This window comes from Pongo pygmaeus, chromosome 15 (assembly GCF_028885625.2).
Source record: "Pongo pygmaeus isolate AG05252 chromosome 15, NHGRI_mPonPyg2-v2.0_pri, whole genome shotgun sequence".
In the NCBI taxonomy this organism is placed as follows: Eukaryota; Metazoa; Chordata; class Mammalia; order Primates; family Hominidae; genus Pongo; species Pongo pygmaeus.
The window spans coordinates 17,800,764-17,820,785 of record NC_072388.2 but is presented as its reverse complement, the minus strand read 5'-3'; the positions used below and the strand labels follow the sequence as shown (position 1 = coordinate 17,820,785).

At 34.8% G+C, this 20,022-nt stretch overlaps 1 pseudogene; it reads right to left on the bottom strand.

The window, feature by feature from the left end:
- Positions 1-10,310: 10,310 nt before the first annotated feature.
- LOC129013205 (olfactory receptor 4K2-like) lies at positions 10,311-11,253 on the bottom strand (annotated as a pseudogene).
- Between the last annotated feature and the right edge of the window lie 8,769 nt (positions 11,254-20,022).

Sequence of the window (20,022 nt, the reverse complement as noted above, 5' to 3'; positions counted from 1 at the left end):
GAACCTTCCCTGGTTGCTGTGGTCATTGGAAGACTTCTTGGAGAGATTCCATCAAGGTTTAGTCCTGAGGGTACATGTACAGCACATGGGCAGGTTGAGCAAATGGATATCATTACATAGATATAATAGCATTTGGAAAAGGCCCCAACAGCATGGAGCCTGGCACACTAAAAGACAAGGGAAGTTAGTGTTCAAGGGGGAGAAAAATGCAAAATAGGGCTGAGGAGGTAGGCAGAATCCTACATTGTACTAATTTGTTGCTTTCTATTTCCCAGCCTCACTGCCATTTTTTCTGTAATCCATAAAATAATGCCCATCACATTATAAACTTTTAGTAACAAATATTTGAGAATAAATAAATATATGATATTCATCAATAGTGGATGAAAATTGTCAAAACTAGTATCAAGTCAGAATACTTCACACCTGGAAAAACAAGTGCTGAGCAGTGCCTCCCTCATGAGGGATATCTAGATCTCTTCGGCAATCCTTCCTGCTCCCCTCCAGGTGTTCTATCATCTTAATGTCTAGGCTTCCACCAACTGCCACATCAGTGAAAATGCAAGAATTGCAATGCAGAGGAACAGATTTCCATAAACCAATAAGGTCATTTCAGAGTATGGGAGGTAGAGAGACTCTGAGAAGTTGCTTCAAGACATAAGGCGATGAGGAAAGAAGGTAATAAGAGGGAAAAGAGAGATTTTGGTCTGGAAATTACTAGGCTAATAGTCCACATAACTCCACATAAGCCAAGTCTCAGTATGTTAGTCAAAACAAGCAAATTCAAAGTTATACAGGAGGGGTGGAAAGAGACAAAAAGAACAAGGATAACTTTTCTTCTGTAGCTCCAATATAGTCTTCAAGTGCAGACTGTATGTTTAGCATCCTTTTATCCACTACAGGGAAAAATAAGATAAAACATCCTAAGCAAATCACCCCAGAAGTCTATAAAAAGTTCTCACAGCAGAAACTGGATAAAAGTTAAGCAGCTGCTGATAGTCTGCCCCCACTTAATCAATGCTTCCCCATTACCTCTACAGTATGCCTAATGCCTTTATTATGGTAGCATCCAAGGCTCTGACCACCTCCTATCAGCACAGATTCTATTTCCACTACTACTAACTTAATATCTTGTGCTCCAGAAATAGTAAACCAAATGTAGCTCCTGAATTCATTGGGCATTTTATGCTCCTCTGCCTTTGTCCATGCTCTTCCCTTCCTGGCTTATTTTACTCCAACCTGTCATCCAGATCTCAAATTCAGCACTATCTCTGATCTCCAAGCTTACTCTGACTTTGCCAGGGACATTTAGACTTGTCTTTTCCTAGGTTCCCATATCACTACATGCAAATTTATACCATGGCAATTATCTTTCCTCTTGTTAGAATATAATCTCTTCAATGATAGGAAAGTTGTATTATCATTTCTGTTTCCTCAGTACATCTCACAGACTCTGATATGTATAAAGGGCCAAAAAACATTTCCTGGATTATCTTTACTGAGAGGAACCTAAAAGGCAGAAAATCTAGCTTATGACAGTCGTCTCCTCCCTACTAACTAATTCTGAGATACTTCATCTAGAGAAAAATCCCATCCTCTTATAATTAGACGTATCCTTGGAAGAGCTAGCATAGCTCTTCAATATATAAGGAAATGCCAATGACTGAAAACAGATTTCTGCTAGAGTGCAAACAGAAAACGAATCAGGACACAAGGTGAGAGAGATATAACACAAGAAGAGGATAGAAGTATAACAGATTCTATAACCCTGCTTGACCTAATGTCCCATATAGGATTAATTTGTAAGAACATTGTATTCCTGGTGATTCAACAAATGCTGTTTGTTGAGAGTAAGGCATGAAAGGCTAGGAACAAGGGTGGATTACAGTAAAGTGAGAGTTAGAGATGCAAAAAAAAGTTGTAGGCATCGTGGTAGAAAGGGCATGTTCTGTTTTGCCCCAGGCTGCTCTATTCATGTAGGCAGAACTGCTGGTGTAATATATATGAATGGAGTGGCCTGGTGCAAAACAAAACAGAGAGATGAGGTCTCTGGTTGTAATTCGATCTAAAAGCTCAGCTCCAACTTGGAATTCTGGCCAAATATTGGCAGGCTTGTATTTATTTGTTTCATTTTTCATGAAAGTAAACAAATCTGTATTTGTTTGTGAAATTTTCCACTATCTAATTTTGGTAATTAACTTGATTTCTTTATAAGTCTTTGAGGGAACACAAAACATGTTGGGAATAGAGGACAGTTGTGGCTTGCAGGGTGCTAACTTACCAACTCTGCTTAGAAGATGATGAGAAAATTAGAATAGAGAAGCTAATTCCCCAAGCTGCAAACCTGGTAAATGGTGAAAAGCTAGATTCAAGTCAGGCAATCCAGTTTCAATTATGGTGCTCCCGATCCCCACTCTAGGGGTTCCTAGCTCTGTGTGTGTATGTGTGTGTGTGTGTGCATATACAAATGCATCATATACATCATATATCCCTTTGGAAGTTTGGTGAAGTCTGAACTCTTCTCAGAATAATACTTGCACACATAAGATAAAATATACAAGGAATTACAAATGCCCAATAAATACATGGAAAAAACCCTCAACATCACTTATCATCAGGAAAGTGTAAATCAAAACCACAATGATAGGTTGTCTCACCCCAGTTAGGATGGCTATTATCAAAAAGACAAAATAATAAATTCTGGTGAGGATGTGTAAGGAGAACTCTTTTTTTTTTTTTTTTGAGACGGAGTCTCGCTTTGTCGCCCAGGCTGGAGTGCAGTGGCGCGATCTCGGCTCACTGCAAGGGCTGCCTCCCGGGTTCACGCCATTTTCCTGCCTCAGCCTCCAGAGTAGCTGGGACTGCAGGTGCCCGCCACCACGCCCAGCTAATTTTTCGTATTTTTAGTAGAGACGGGGTTTCACTTTGTTAGCCAGGATGGTCTCAATCTCCTGACCTCGTGATCCGCCCGTCTCGGCCTCCCAAAGTGCTGGGATTACAGGCGTGAGCAAGAAAAGAGAACTCTTATACACTATTGGTGGGAATATAAACTAGCACAGCCACCATGAAGAATGATACAGAGTTTCCTTTAAAAAACAAAACAAAACAAAACAAAAAACTACAAATAGAACTACCATGTGATCCATCCATCCCACTACTGGGCATTTATCCAAAGGAAAGAAAATCAATATATCAAAGAGACATCTGTAGCCTCATATTTATTGCAGCACTATTCACAATAACCAAGACACGGAATCAACCTGTGTCTGACAGCAGATGAAGAGATTTTTTTTAATGCAGTACATATATATAATGGAATATTACTCAGCTATAAAAATAACAAAATCATGTTATTTGCAACAACATGTATGGGACTGGGGTACATTATGTTAAGTGAAATAAAGCAGGAAGAAAAAGCCGTTCATCACATGTTCTCATTCTTATGTGGAAACTTTAAAAAGTTAATCTTGGCCAGGCGCGGTGGCTCACGCCTGTAATCCCAGCACTTTGGGAGGCCGAAGTGGGTGGATCGCCTGTCAGGAGTTTGAGACCAGCCTGGCTGACATGGCGAAACCCTGTCTCTACTAAAACTACAAAAATTAGCCGGGCATGGTTGTGGGTGCCTGTGTTCCCAGCTATTCTGGGAGGCTGAGGCAGGAGAATCGCTTGAACCCCGGAGGCGGAGGTTGCAGTGAGCAGAGATCGTGCTATTGCACTCCAGCCTAGGCAACAGGGCGAGATTCCATCTCAAAAAAAAAAAAAAAGTTGATCTTACAGAAGGAAAAAGCAGAATAGAGATTACTAGAGGCTGAAAAATGTAGAGAAAAAAGGAGAAAGGGAGATATTTGTTAAAGGACACAAAATCACAGCTAGATTAGAGACATAAGTTCTTATGTTTTATAGCGCTTTAGGATGACTATAGCCAAAAATAATATTTTTTATATTTTCAAATAGCTAGAAGAAAAGATATCAAATATTCCCAACAAAAAATGATAAATGTTTGAAATGATGGGTATGCTAACTACCCTGATCTGATCTCTACATGTTGTATGTATCACATCACTATGTGCCACATAAATATGTAGAATTATTGCCAATTAAAAATAAATTAAACTTAAGAATATAAGAACACAAAGAAAATCAATTATACTAAATTGTAGTATTCAAATATTTTTTCAATGGTGATATAGAAATACAAGTGCTCTCTGAACACACTGAATAAGATCTAGTGAGAATCTAATAGCTAAACCAATTTTAAAATAGTAATGTTCCATAGACAGAACTAAAAACAAAAACCACATGATTATCTCAATAGATGCAGAAAAGGCTTTCAATAAAAGTCAGCATTCCTTCATGATAAAAACACAAAAAAGACTAGACTTTGAAGGAACATACCTCAAAATATTAAGAGCCATATATGACAAACTCACAGCCAACATTTTACTGAGTGGGCAAAAGCTGGAAGCATTCTGCTTGAAAACTGGCACAAGACAAGGATGCCCTCTCTTACCACTCCTATTCAACATAGTATTGGAAGTTCTGGCCAGGGCAATTAGGCAAGAGAAAGAAATACAGGGCATTCAGATAGGAAGAGAGGAAGTCAAACTATCCCTATTTGCAGATGACATGATCCTGTATCTGGAAAACCCCATAGTCTCAGCCCAAAAGTTTCTTAAGCTGATAAACAACTTTAGCAAAGTCTTGGGATACAAAATCAATGTTCAGAAATCACTAGTATTCCTATACATGAACAACAGTCAAGCTGAGAGCCAAATCAGGAATGAAATTCCATTCGCAATTGTCACAAAAAGAATAAAATACCCAGGAATAAAGCTAACTAGGGAGGTGAAATATTTCTACAAGGAGAACTACAAAACACTGCTCGAAACCAGAGATGACATAAACAAATGGAAAAATACTCCACACTCATGGATAGGAAGAATCAATATCATTAAAAGGGCCATACTGCCCAATGCAATTTATAGATACAGTGCTATTTCCATCAAACTACCATTGATATTCTTCACAGAACTAGAGAAAACTATTTTAAAATTCATATAGAACCATAAAAGAGACTGAATAATCAAGGCAATACTAAGCAAAAGTAACAAAGGTGAAGGCATTACGCTCCCTGAATTCAAACTATATTACAGGGCTACAGTAACCAGAACAGTTTGGTACTGGTACAAAAATAGACACATAGACTAATGAAACAGAATAGAGAACCCAGAAATAAGACCACACACCTGCAACTATCCGATATTTGACAAACCTGACAAAAACAAGCAATGGAGAATGAATTCTCTATTCAATAAATGGTGTTGGGATAACTGGCTAGCCATATGCAGCAGATTGAAACTGAACTCCTTCCTTATACTATATACAAAAATTAACTCAGATGGTTAAAAGACTTAAATGTAAAACCCAAAACTATAAAATCCCTGGTAGACAACCTAGGCAATACCATTCAGGGCATAGGCACGGGAAAAGATTTCACAATGAAAATGCCAAAAGCAATTACAACAAAAGCAAAAATTGATGAATGAGATCTAATTAAACCAAAGAGCTTCTGCACAAAAGAAGAAACTATCAACAGAGTAAACACACAACCTACAGAAAAGGAGAAAATTTTTTCAAATTATGCATCTGACAAAGATCTAATGTCCATCATTTATAGGGAACTTAAGCAAATTTACAAGAAAATAACAACCCATTAAAAAGTGAGCAAAGGACATGAACAATTTTCAAAAGAAGACATACATGCAGCCAATAATCATATTTTAAACATGCACCCTAAAACGTAAAGTACAATAAAATAAAATAAAATAAAATAACTCAACATCACTGATTATTAGAGAAATGCAAATAAAAACCACAATGAGATACCATCTCACACCAGTCAGAATGGCTGTTAGTAAAGAGTCAAAAAATAACAGATGTTGTTGAGGTTGTAGAGAAAAGGGAATACTTACACACTGTTGGAGGGGGTGTAAATTAGTTCAGCCATTGTGGAAGACAGTGCGGCAATTCCTCAAAAAGACCTAAAGACAGAAATACCATTTAACCCAGCAATCCCATTACTGGGTGTATACCTAAAGCAATATAAATTATTCTATTATGAAAACCTATGCATGTATGTGTTCATTGCAGCTCTATTCACAATATCAAGGACATGGAATCAACCTAAATGCCTATCAATGATAGACTGGATAAAGAAAATGTAGTACATATACACCATGGAATACTATGCAGCCATAAAAAGAATGAGATCATGTCCTTTGCCAGGACATGGATGGAGCTGGAAGTCATTATCCTTAGCTAACTAACACAGAACCAGAAGACCAAATACTGCATGTTCTCATGTGTAAGTAGGAGCTAAATATTAAGTACACACGGACACAAAGAAGAACAACAGACACTGGGGCCTTTCAGAGGGAGGAGGGTAGGAGGAGGGAGAGGATCAGGAAAAATAACTAATGATTAGTAGGCTTAATACCTGGGTGATGAAGTAATCAGTGCAGCAAACTCCCATGACACAAGTTTACCTGTGTAACAAACCTACACTTGTACCACTGAACTTAAAAGTTAAAAAGTAAAATGAAATAGTGATCTTTAACAATCTTGTGAGATTTCTGCAACAGCTTTTTATGACATAAATATATTTGTGATGACATTATCACAAGTACTGATAATACTGATTACATTCATAATTGAAAGAAATGTTACATGTCAATTAGATATTAGTAAAAAATACATGTGTGATTTTTTTCACCTTGGTTCCCAGACCTCCTGGATTCTATTCATAGAGTCCGTACCACCCTATAATAGTATACTGTGAGGTGGTACTACTGTGCAGTAGAGACTGCCTTGTCTAGGGAGATGGCAGCAGAGATGAAGAGACATAAATTAAGTCAATATATATTTTTAAAATAGGAGGACTATTTAGTGGATTGTATGGAGTAGTGGATGAGAAAAAAGGGGGAATCAAAGTTGTGAATGTATTAATAGCTAATTATTTATTTGACTGCATCCATTTTTCCTCTCATTCTACCTCCAATTTCTTCTCTTTGTACCTCTGACTCATCTTCTTTCTTTGATGACAAGGGCTCTAAAGTGAGTCACCTAAACTGCAGTCTGAGGAAGAGTCAAGGGAACTGCAAATGTGAGAGCCATATTCAGATGCTGGCATGTGTAACATGTTGAAGAATGGCTAATCTGACATGCTGTATTTATGCAGAAATTTTAACTAGGCTCCATGAGTAAGGCTTTGAGGGCACAGTTCAGGGCTTAACTGATTCCGCCCAAATGAGCTCTACTACCAGAAATTCCCCGGTAGAGATTAGAGATTTATTCTCCAGCTTTAGGGCTTTATTAGTCAGATGAAATGTCTTACTTCATGCTTTAATTTTATGGTTCTATGTCTAACAATTTCCTGAACAGTACATTCTACCATGTCTGAAAATAAACAATTTATTATATTTTTATAAATCTGGACAAAGTCTGCCTTGTTTATTAATGTGTTTTTAAAAAATTCAACAGATAACTTTTAAGTCATTTACTTCTCAGTTAATATATATAAGAAAGCATTTCCATTACTATCTTTTGAATAGGGACAAAATACTTCAGACATTTAAACTATGTTTATTTTATTTAAAATCATTGTTGTGAAAACAAAAAACAAAAAACAAGGCATTGACCTATTGAACACAGTGTATTTATTATTTTTCCCTTTTATGCAGTCTTGGCATATTCTTCAATTCAAAATAAGAAACCCCAAAAGTATAATACTTCTTTGGAAAAATATGCAAAGGCCAACACATACAAAGGACAATGCTAACTACAGAAATGCATCAAAGACTAATAATAATTGACAAAAATCCAGTATTTTAACAATAATTAATACTAGGTAAATTGATACATCCTATTACAGTATGAAATTCTGCCATTTAATTTCAAGTAAGAACCCTTATTTATATTCTAGTACCTGCTATCTTATGCATGTTTAACACAACAGCAACAATAACAATAATATAATTAGTTAGTATTTACTAAAGCATTAATGAACACCAAGCATTGTTAAATATATTACATGTATTTTTGCTTAATTTTCACAACATTACTCATGGTTAAATATTATTACCACATTTTGTAGGCAAAAAAACTGAGGGTTAGAAACATTGAAAAAAACTTGCTCAACATTGCAAAACAAGAAATTTATGACACTGGAATTGACACCTACAACAGACTGATCTAACTAATTGCTGGACACACGTCCCTCAAAGACAGAGAAACAGATTTTGTATTTTAGTGGATCTCTGGCACCAAGCGAGGGCCTGAAACAGAGTAGATGTTCAACAAATAATTATTGAACTAAAGATTGACATTTCAGGGGCAGAGATTTATGTTCAAAAACAAAGGTGAGAATTTTGGCAGAAAAGTCAGAATGAGGTAAAAGTACATTTCCACGTTAACCTTTTTTTTCATTTGCTTAACTGACATAAGGAAGAGTTCATAATTTGTTAAAATGAACTAGTGTTTCAAATTTAAAATGTGGTTTTCTATCTAGCTCCAACACTACATTTCTTCATAAGCTTCTGCACATTATTTAATGTTAAATATTTGGCTTGGAGGTTGTGTTGAAGCATGTTTTACAATTATCTTGGACTTTTAAGTGGCAAAACTATTAATGCCATTTCTTTCTTTGCAAGGCAAAGTCGTGTTTTTCTCATGCTACTCGCTGTTCAAATCTATGATGACCGATTGCTTCCAGAACTCTTTTTATATACGTCAGTCATTTTAAGTAGACACATTTTTATCAGTATATCAAAATACCATGCAATCTAACCTACTTTTGTCACCCCAACCATATTACTAATGAAAAACTGGAAAACCTTCTATTCGTTTTTCTGTCATATGTCTTAACAAGCTGCAGTTTTAGAGACATCCTAAAACTAGAATATTGAATACAACCTGCTAGTGATTTTTTTTGAAAGAAGTTATTCTTCAAAGGCATACTACTTTAATATAAGATGTATTTTGGGAAGAAGTTATAGGGAAATAGAAATGACATTTTTAGAACCCATTCTGTATACTTCCCATGAAACAGTCATGACAAATATTTAATTTACCTTTTAGAGGTAAAGTGAATCCCCAGGGATAATACAACTAGGAAATGACAAAATCAAGATTTAATTCCAGGGTCCATGTGATTCAGCCTTAAACAAGTTCTATGAATTCTCTGGACCTTCAGTACTTCAGCTGTTAGAAAATTGGACTGGCTAGCTGATTTCCAAAGACTCTCTTGTAATAAAAAATCTATTTAACATGATCAATAATATACCAAATTAGGGAGAATCATGCTATGTATTTCTTAAATTCTTTTTTTTCCTTTCTTTCCACAGGTTACATTATGTTGAAAATTAGACACAAAGCTTCTTCTAAGACTAATAATATGCTGCAATATTTATTTTGGAAATGAAAAACTTATGATTAATTTAATAGCTAATGTTTTTCCCAAACATTGAGTCTTGGTAATAAATAAATTCATCATACTTATAATTTTCAGCCAGATTTTGAAAGCCAGATTTGAGTAGTTTACGGTCTATGATTTAAACTTTACAAATTATTATTTGATTATTTGCTATATTAATTATGAAGTGTGATAGTAGTATAAACACCTATTAAGAAACTGTATTGTTAAATTTCTGAATCTTTGAACTGTTCTCTTATTTTCAAAGTTGACACAGAACTCAAACAACTGAACCCCTTAAATCAAGATTGTTGAACATTACCTAAAACAATCTCTTCACAGTATAAATTTTCCCATAAAACTATTTCCAGTGTTATACTTGTTTTGTCCTACACTGCTAATTACAGTTCTAAATTAATCTAAACACCATCAGAGTACCACAAGGCTGTACAGAATGGGAATATTCCGGATTAGAAAACAGGAGATTCATATTTTATCTCAGGATTCTTTAAGTAGTCTTAATCCAAGGTATGTTTGTAGGATCCAGAGGTTTATGAAGTCCTGAATTTATGTTCACAATTTTGATGATATGTTCATTTTTCTATGAAAATAACCTTTACATTTCACCAGATTATCAAATAGACCCATAACTCAAAAGGTTTGTAAACACTGCGCTAACTTTTCGTCAAGATGTCACACATTTCTTATCCCTGACTTCTTTTCATAAATTTAAACTAAATGATTTGAAAGGTAAATTCAAGTTTAATTTTTTGATTGCTATAAGAACATAACTGTTGATATTATATCTCACAAAGGAGATCTCTATTCATTGCATGAAGCATCACGGAGCAGTTTTCCCAAGGCTGAAATACTGAATATTCAGTTTCTTCTTCATTGCTGTCTTCACTTCCTGGTTTCTCAAAGTATAAATAAGTGGATTCAGAAAGGGAGTGAAGATGGTATAGAAAACAGACAGAATTTTGTCTACCAGGAAGTTTGTGGAAGGCCACACACAAATGAAAATACAGGGTCCAAAGAACATTAACACAACAATAAAATGTGCTGTACAGGTAGAAAGAGCCCTGGAGGATCCTGTGGAGTAGTCCCTGACGGTAATAAGAACAATGATGTAGGAGGTGAGCAAAAGCAGAAAACTTATAAGAGCAATCACACCACTGGTTGAAATCATGAAGATCCCAAGAACATAAATATCCACACAAGCTGGCTGGATGACCAAAGGAAGATCACAGAAAAAACTGTCTACAACATTGGGAACACAGAAGGGCAAATAGAGGGTAAAAGCTAATTGGCTCATTGTATGCAGAAAGCCCACTGTCCAAGAAACTGCCACAAGCTCAACACACACTCTTTGGCTCATAATTGTTGAATAATGGAGAGGTTTACATATGGCAATATACCTGTCAAAAGACATGGAGATCAGCAGCACAATCTCAGTCCCGGTGAAGAGGTGCAAAAAAAAAGATCTGAGAAATCCAGCCTTCAAAAGAGATGGTCTTACGCAGAGCAAAAAAGTCCATAATCATCTTTGGTGTGGCAAAGGAGGACAGGCACATGTCAATGAGAGACAGGTTGTTGAGCAGGAAGTACATGCGAGAGTGAAGGTGTGAGGTGGATAGGACGCTGAGCAAAATCAGGCAGTTGGCCAACATGGTCGTTTAACAGAAGACAGAAAACACCACAAAAAAGAATATCTGGAGTTCAGGAGAATCAGTAAGTCCAAGTAACATGAATTCAGATACTCTGGAATAGCTGAACCCCTCCATTCATCTGCAGACTCGGCTTTATAATTGTGAAAGGAACAAAATTACAGAGTTTGAAAATGTGATATTTCTACAACCACATATTAACTTATCATTCACTAAAAGATTGATTACCTAGAATCCAATTAAAAATTCTCAGGGTAAACATTTTTGGGGGGAATCACTTAACAATTGCTACCAGATATAATCTGAAAAGTTTAACCTCTTGGTTTTGACCAGCATCAGTACATGTTGAGCTGTAGTCATCACATGCCCACACAATTATATACCTATCTGAATACTACTTAACGAGTTATATAATACACATTTATTGAGGCAGATTACATTACATTTGTGTGCTCTACTGAATAAGGCATATAAATAAAACTAAAAATAAAAGAAGTGTTGAACTCTCAAAGGTTTCTCTTACACACAAAAATGTGACTATTTTGCATCAACTATTGTTAAACACTAGACTTAACTAAGACTTTACTATAATGATTTCAGAAGATCCATTTAATATCTTATGAGGGGGATAAATTATTTAATTTTTAATTTCTTAATTCCATAAGACAACTGATAACCAAAAGGCATACTTGTAACCTACAAGAGTTATTCTCCACTTTTGGTAATTTATTATTTCATAGAAACATGTTTTAAAAAGAGAATCTCCCTCCTTTAATCCTCTTCATTCTACCCAAAGCTAATTTTAAACTAGAAAAACAAACAAAAAGATACATTAAGAACTCAGAATTATTTTTCAAAATTAATTTTTTCATTTACAGTGCTTCCCAACTTCTAGAAGTTTTATTTCCTATGGAATATCAATGTCTTTACCAAATAGTCAAAAGTGTGGTACAAAGCAAATGAAACTTAGTCCTAGTAAATAAAAGCTAATTTTGTGATCAGGTAGGGTTTACTTTTCCAGCCACCCTAATGAAATTTAAGCCTTTGACTACAGAAATTTTAGCTGGGTAACTGGAAAGTTGTCTGGGTTACTGGAAAATTTGATGAGACTAAAATTAATTAAGTAAAAAAATATAGTGTTAGATCAGGCATTTGCAAGTCTATATGCATCTAAATCATCTTTTTAGTTAAATTGCTTTTTCCACATGTAAAACTATATGAATTCCCTTGTTATATTACACATTTGAATATTTCACTTTATACATTTGAATATTTATCTAGTTTTGATAATAATTTAATTATAATAGATAATGCAATTTTGTCTAATCCTGTATTCTAACTTATCCATCTTTGAAAATGCAATATTTCATTCCTTCTTCAATAAAAGTTTTCAAGGTACACTAAAAAAGATTTCATTATGTCAGTGAAACATGGGGACCAATGTCAAAAATTTTTAAATATCAATATACTAATATTTAAGTTGTAGTCAATATTAATATGCTAGAAAACAATAAAATCATTGTTATAAACTCAAAGAATGAAGAAATGGAAAAAGAGTCAAAAAACGGGCAGGGCACAGTGGCTCAAGCCTGTGATGCTAGCACTTTGGGAGGCTGAGGCAGGCGGATGGCTTGAGCTCATGAGTTTGAGACCAGCCTGGCCACCATGGCAAAACCCTGTCTCTACTAAAAATACAAAAATTTGCCAATCATAGTGGCATACACCTGTAATCCCACACCCGCTTCTCGGGTGGCTAAGGCAGGGGAATCCTTTGAACCTGGGAGGTGGAGGCAGAGGCTGCAGTGAGCCAAGAACATGCCACTGCACTCCAGCTTGAGCACTAAGTGAGAACCTGTCTCAAAAAAAAAAAAAAAAAAGAACTATTTGACTTTTATTTTCTTCATTCTCTTCCATTAATTTATTCCCAATGATCCCTCCAAAAATTCTTGAAAATAAATAATAAAAAAGAAAATCTTGCATTATGAATGCCTGAGACTACTGACTATTGAAATTTTAGATTGTAGATCAATACACATACAGATTTAACTGTCTGACAGTGCCAATGTATCAATTCAGTGAAAAAATAAGTTTTATGATTATGTGCCCCCATTTTTCTGAATTAACTGATTGGCTGATTAAATTTGCAGATTAGCTGACTGCTTTTAGTTAAAAGTAGTGGCATGGTTTCTAGTCTAAAGAAAAAGTCTTACCTGATTTGTGGTAAAAACTAAAACAAATGTTCCAAAACAATTTTGGCTTTTTTTTGGATAATTATCACAAATTTTACATTGACTACACATTCTGACTTTCGAGTAGAAGGATTATAGCAATTGTTCTGTTGCAGCAACTTTCAGAGTCCAGTTAGAAGTGGAAAAATAAAAATGGGAAAAAAATCTGATTCATTTTTAAAAATTTTAATTTGTTTTTAATTGTTGCTGTGCAGAAGCAAATGTACTGGAAATGAATTATACTCTGTTAATTACAATTTACCTTATTATTCTATCCTTAACTCATTCTGTGATTGAACACTAAATATCAAAATTTTAAATATTACCTTCACGGCTGGGGGCAATGGCTCATGCCTGTAATCCCAACACTTTGGAAGGCCAAGATGGGTGGATCACTTGAGGCCAGGAGTTCAAGACCAGCCTGGCCAACAATGGTGAAACCCTGTCTCTACTAAAAATACAAAAATTAGCCATGTGTGGTGGTGGGCACCTGTAATCCCGGCACCTGTAATCCCAGCTACTCGGGAGGCTGAGGCAGGAGAATTGCTTGAATCCAGGAGACGGAGACTGCAGTAAGCCGAGATCACACCACTCACTCCAACCTGGGAGACAAAGCAAGACTCCATCTCAAAAATAAAAATACAAATAAATGTTACCTTCAGCAATATTTTTCCTTTAGATGACCTCATGTTTTCCCATGTGGAGGAAAATCTGGTTACATCTCCATTTATTTGCACATATTTAAATTGTTTTGTCAATATTGAAAAATTATTTTGGCTGGGTGCGGTGGCTCACGCCTATAATCCCAGCACTTTGAGAGGCTGAGGTGGGTGGATCACGAGGTCAGGAGTTCAAGACCAGCCTGGCCAACATGGTGAAATCCCATCTCTACTGAAAATAAAAAAATTTGCCGGGCGTGGTGGTGCATGCCTGTATTCCCAGCTACTCGGGAGGCTGAGGCAGGAAAGTTGTTTGAACCTGGGAGGCAGAGGTTGCAGTGAGCCAAGATGGTGCTATTGCACTCTAGCATGGATGACAGAGCTAGACTCCATCTCAAAAAAAAGAAAAATTATTTTAAAATTTTGTCATAGAATGATATTCGAGAATTCTTAAAAGGAGTCTATTGCCCAGTGGTTAAGAGTAGTTACGGTATTCTGGACTTCACTTATATCTCGGTAGCCTAAGATTTGACCTCTACTTGTGAGAATTATATTAGATGATCTACGTAAAGCTTGAAGCATATTTTCTGGGCAAAATTTAAGGAATTTTCTAGGTTTCAAAATCCAAATTTAAGAATGCCGTTCAGAAATAATCAGTGTGTTATATTATTAATAACATATGCAATAAAAATTCTAATCTATTTAAGTTCAGGGATTTAGAAAAAGACCATGTACTACCAAAATAATTTCATCTGTTTGAAATTGCATTTTTCATATGAAAATGGCACAAGTTCCTTTTATATTAAATGCATTGAAAACCCTCAGCTTCACACATTTGAATATTTCTATTTTACTGACGATTTATTTACTAATGGGAACTATTCTTATATTGATTTAAACATATACATAAATTTATATTTATATTTTTTCTCCTTTTCATCACCAGAAAGAATGCTCTAATCCCTATTTAATGGAATCATCCATTTTTATGTCTTTAAGTCATATATACTTTTTCTTTACTATTCCTCCATTATTTCTGTTTTATATAATTATTAAATAAATGTTAATTGTTTTGCTATCTGAAGAATGCAAACCACAACTGCTTCTGAAGACCCTTACTATCATATCTAGCTTTTGACCTACCAGTTATGCACCTAGCATCAAAAACACCATTTCCTCCGAGATTCACAAGCCTACTGAAATCACCATAGTCTTTAGCAAGTGTCAGAAGCCTAGAGTATGGATGTATATTTTTCTCCTGTCTTTATATAAAACCCCTTAGAAAGCAGTGACATTTACTAGATCGGGGATTAAACACTATAATCTACTTGCAGTGGGAGTCATTAAAATGTTGACCCAAATTTTCACAGAGTTGCAACAAGAACTGTGAAGTGTGTCTCTGCTATTTAAAGTGGGAATGCACACCTGTGATGTAGCAATGTTCATTGGAGAAAAGCACAACAGGGACTGGCCTAGGAGAAGAAAACATTGAAGCAGTCATTTACAGAGCATATGGGGAACAAAAAATTACTCCTTTAGTTATGGAAATATTTATGCCCCAATGTTCAAAATCCCATAATTGGAAAATTATTCTTTTAGGCTAAGGCAATTTGTCTCCAGCAAATACTTGCTTACTGGAAGTTGCGTTTTAAAGGAAGAATCATGCATTAAAGTTTCTGACAATACATTAAAAAATTAGCACAAACTAATACTGATAGCTGTTTCAAGGGATAGGTGAATCATAGAAAGGGGGACGTTGGAAAGTCCAACATAGCCAGGAGAAGAGAAGACGGGTAGTATGGAGTACCTTAGACGAATAGTGTAAAAATTAAATTACAGAAATAAACTTTAAACATTCAGTTCAACGCTTACTACAAGGAAAGTCTTAATAAAATATAGTAGAAATAATAGCAGAGATGTTTATAATAATTATCATTATTTTTGAAGTGTTCATAATGGATTATCCAGGAAGATACAGATGTGGATTCACAACCTAAAACCATAAGCCAAGGGTCTTGCCATATTTGCCTGCAGGTCAATCATTTATTTAGAGGCTTGCTCTCTAAGCACAACTTGTTTCCCAAATACCTCAAAGACTGAACTCTTCACAACTGTCATATCCATCCTACATTCTCCACAGGTCCGGCAATAGAGCCCAAGAAAATCTTGCCTAGCTGACCACATTTCTAGCACTCTTTGAAATAAGGAAGCAAGTTTAGTTTTAAGATGTTTTTCCTTCTACGAAGAAAAAGGAAATGACTTTTTAAAAAATTAACAAAACTGGTATAAAGGTTTAATAGTTTTCTAGTTGTCCCTTGGTATCCACAGAAGATTGGTTCCAGGATCCCTGCTGATACCAAAATCCAAGGATGCTCAAATCCCTGAGTTAAAATGGCATGATATTTTTATACAATCTAAACACATACTCCCATATACTTTAAATCATCTTAGATTACTTGTGATGCCTAATACAATATAAATGCTATGTAACTAGTTGTTATACTGTATCACTTTCTGTATTTATATTATTTGTATTGTTTTTTATTAATATTTTAGATCCACTATTGGTTGAATCCAAGAATATGGAACACACAGAAAAAGAGGGCTAGCTGTAAATCTAAAATATTTATCCTATTGTAAAACAAAATAGAAGGATATATAATAATTATTAGAGTAATCCTGGAAAACTGTATAAATCCTGGAAAACAGGTATAATTATTATTAGAGGAATACTGGAAAAGGCAAGAGAATAAACAGAAAAAGAATAGAAATAAAAAATAATTCAGAAAGAGAGAGCATGAAGGAGTTTTTTGGTATTAGTAACCTGTTCTATATCTTGGTTGTGGTGCTGATTACATAATCTATATATGTGCTAAAATTAATGGATTGTTTACCAGAACAAAGAAAAGGTCCATTTTACTTTAAGATAATTTTATAAAGTAGAATTTTAAAAAGTAAACCCAGATAATTCAGTACAAGGGCAAATTTCAAAATGAGAAAATAAATTCAATAACCTTCTTATAAATTATTCAACAATTAAATATATTTAACTTAAATATATTGAACTTAAATATATTTAATTGTTAAATAAATATATTTAACATTATATTAAATATGTAATATGTTAAAATGTAATACGTTAAAATGTAGGCAAAAAGAACCTATTCAGATGAACAATAGGCTATATAAAGTAAATAGGAATAATCTTAAACAGAAATGTGTTGTTTATAAATGACAAAAACTATACTATTCTAAAAAAAGAAAAAGGTTGACAAATTTAAATACTTATTATGGTATTGGAGAAAAATGCAACATCGTTCAACACATACATTTTCTCTCCTATAAAATAAAATTCAATAAACCATGAGATATTTTTGAGTTCACAAAATAATTTTCAAAATTTGTCTGAAGGCAGATCAGATTAAAGTAGTCAAGAATTAGAAATATTATTTCATTTTGTTTGTTTGCTTTATATTTTGGTTTTTAGCTAACTTAAACTTTTTTTATTTGTACAAATTTATGGGATATGTGTGGAATTTTATTACATGTATGTAATGCATAGTGATTAAGTCAGGATATTGAGGGTGTTCGTCACTCCAGTACAATACTTTTTAAAGTATAGTTATCCTACTCTGCTATGAAACATTCGATTTATTCCTCCTATCTTATCCTTTAATGCACTTCTCTTTATTCTTTCCCCTGCCCTTTCCACTCACTCTTCTCAGTCTCTGTTATCTACTTTTCCACTCTCTACCTCCATGTGATGAAATTATTTTAGCTCCTGCATATAAGTGAGAACATGGGATAGTCATCATTTTGTGCCTGGTTTATTTCACACCAGTTTTATCCATGTTGCTACAAATGACATTATTTCATTCTTTTTTATGGCTGAATAATATTCCGTTGTGTATACACACCACATTTTTTGTTGGTTTGTTTTGTTTTCTGTTTTATTTTTTCGTGATTTTTATTGCAGGATATCATCATGAAATATTCTGTATTTTGTATGTTACTGGCTTGATAATAGATCATGCTCAGAAATTACTTCAGAGCTTCATCACCTCTTCCAAGCACCACTTGGGACCTGAGTACCCCAAACATTGCTGGGTACACCTGCACATCATGCTCCTGCCCCTGCGCACCAGCACATCCCTGGCTGCTGAGCTGTCCACCTTGCCATCCTCACTGGTCAACAGTTCTGCATGCAGTTTGAAGAGCTTTGCAAAATCCTTCACCAACTTCACAAACCCTGAGTCTTTTTACTATCAGCTTCATAAGCCCAAACCCCCACTTAGGTTGGTTTCATATCTTTGCATTGTGAATAGTACTGCAACAAACATGCGAGTGCAGGTATCCCCTTGAAATATTGATTTTTTTTCCCCTTTGAGTAAATACCCAGTAGTAAATTGCTGGTTCCAATGGTAATTTTATTTTTACTTTTGTAAGGAATCTCCACAATGTTTTCCACAGTTGCTATACTGGTTTACATTCCCACCAACAGTGTAGAAGAGTTCCTTTTTCAATCTGTTATATTTTGTTTTGTTTTGTTTTTGTTTTTATTTTTAGTAATAGTCATTATGACTAGGGGAAAATAATATTTCATTGTGGTTTTGATTTGCATTTCTATAATGATTAGTGATGTTGAGTGTTTTTTCATATATCTTTTGGCCTTTTGTATGTCTTCTTTTGAAAAATGTCTATTTATGTCCTTTGGCCACTTTCCAGTGGAATTATTTTTTTTCCTGTTGAGTTGTTTGGGTTTTTTGTAAATTCTAGGTATTAGCCCACTATTAGATGAATAGTTTGCAAATATTTTCTTCCATTCTGGAGGTTGTCTCTTCGCTCTGCTGATTTTTTCTTCTGCTGCTCAGAAGCTTTCTAATTTAATTAAGTCCCATTTGTCTATTTTTATTTGTGTTGCTTGTGGCTTTTGAGGTGTTAGTCATAAATTCTTTGCCTAGACAAAAGTCCAGGAAATTTTTCCCTAGGTTTTCTTCAAGTATTTTTATAGTTTCAGGTCTTATGTTTAAGTTTTTAATCTACTTTGAGTTGATTCTTGTATATAGTGAGATAGTGGTCCAGTTTCATTCTTCTGGATGTGGCTATCCAATTTTCCCAGCACCATCTATTGAAGAGTGTGTCCTTTCCCCAGTGTCAGCTTTGTTGAAGATCAAATCTGCAAAAAAATTATAAAACCATAATATCTAAGTAATATTGGAGAAGCACAGAAAACAACTGACAATTAATATAAGGGACTTGAGAACAACAAATTATATATAGACCAAGTATATATAAGACCTTACAATATTATAATGTGAATATGTTACCTGAATTTCCAAAAGGGACTTTGTAGATGGATTTAAGGTTGCTAATCAGCTTGCCTTACAATAGAGAGATTATCCAGTATTAAAAGAATGAGCTCAATAAAATCACAGAAGTCATTAAAAGTAGAAAAGAGGTTTTGTAGATAGCAACAAACTAACTCAAAAGTTTCATGGAAAGGCACAAGACTTAAAATAGATAACACAATACCAAAGAAAAAGAACAAATTTGGAGGATTCACACTGCCTGACCTCAAGACTTACTATAAAATTACTCTAATTAAGACATCATGGACTAGACATGGTGGCCCATGCCTGTAACCCCAGAACTTTGGAAGGATGAGGCAGGAAGATCACTTGAGCCCAAGAGTTCAAGACCAGCCTGGGAAACATAGTGAGATCCCCCATCTCTACAAAAAAATTAAAAATTGCTCGGGCATGGTGGTGCACACTTGTAGTACTGACTACTTAGGTGGCTGAAGCAGGAGGATCACTTGAGAAAGGAGGTTGAGATTGCAGTGAGCCATGGTCACACCACTGCACCCTGCCAAGGAGACAGAGAAACAGTGTCTCAAAAAATAAAATAAAATAAAGTAAAATAAAATAAAATAAAACAAAACAAAATAAAATACAATAAAATAACAGCACAATATTGGTGAAAGAATAGACATTTAAATC